This window comes from Carlito syrichta, unplaced genomic scaffold (genome assembly GCF_000164805.1).
Source record: "Carlito syrichta isolate Samal-C Ts95f unplaced genomic scaffold, Tarsius_syrichta-2.0.1 Scaffold292232, whole genome shotgun sequence".
Classification (NCBI taxonomy): domain Eukaryota; kingdom Metazoa; phylum Chordata; class Mammalia; order Primates; family Tarsiidae; genus Carlito; species Carlito syrichta.
In genome coordinates, this window is record NW_007236328.1 from 7,042 (window position 1) to 8,061 (window position 1,020).

A 1,020-nucleotide genomic window follows, 5' to 3' on the forward strand; every position below is an offset into this window, starting at 1 on the left:
GGCTAATTAAAAATATAATAATAATAATTTTTAGATGGAAAAGTTCACAAAAAGAGGCACTAATCAATCAGCAAATGTAATCTTTTTCCCCTAAAACACAGCAATTTTAGATTGCTGTTCTTTTCGCCTTTTGCCTGCTTCCCATGAAGGACGAAGAGACAGCTGCAATCGCTGTTTTGTATTTTCAAGTCCTCTTTGTGGCTTCTTATCAAACTGATCCTTGATCTGAGGTCCACTCTGTGGAAAACCTAGAAAGAGAAAACAAAATTACTTTAAACCAGCTATAAACCCAAAGAGCATACAGGAGAAATAGATTTCATGTTCTGCAAACCAGTGCTAAAAAATTAAATTTTATTTTCTTAAATGAAGGACCTTACAATTTAAAATTGAAGTCCAACAGACAATAATTTGGAATTAAAAATCTACACATGAGCAGTCAATTTTGCTACACATACTTTCTAACCCTTGTAAGTAAATGTTTATCAAGTACCTCATGGTATATGTTGTGCTGCCTTATTAACAATGACAAAAAGAAAGAAGCCTCAGTACAGCTATCATAAAAGGCCTGAAAACCTGGCATCTTGTATTTTCAAAGGAACATCAATAGCACGGTATCTGTGTATGAAGATGTAGCCGAAAAATTCATGTCTTCACTAAGACACCGAGTCTGACAATGCTGATGGGATTGATTTATTTTTTTAAAGGGCTATAAGTTGGTTCCACTCTCTTCTGTTATTGAACCAAAAGTTGTTGTTGCAAGGTAATTTATTAAGTCTACTAAAAAAAATGTAAAACAGCTGGGCTCGGTGGCTCAGCCTGTAATCCTGCGCCTTTGGGAGGCTGAGGTGAGTGGATTGCCTGAGCCCGCAGGTTCGAGACCCGCCTGGGCAGCGAGACCACATCTCTACAATAAATCAAAAAATCAGCCGGGCATGGTAGCGCATGCCTGCAGTTCCAGCTACTTGGAAGGCTGAGGCAGAAGGATCGCCGGAGCCCAGCAGGTCGAGGCTGCACTGGCCA

General features: G+C 39.5%; 1 pseudogene; it reads right to left on the reverse strand.

The window, feature by feature from the left end:
• Positions 1 to 63: 63 nt before the first annotated feature.
• Positions 64 to 1,020, reverse strand: part of LOC103256685 — an 8,823-nt pseudogene continuing 7,866 nt past the window's right edge.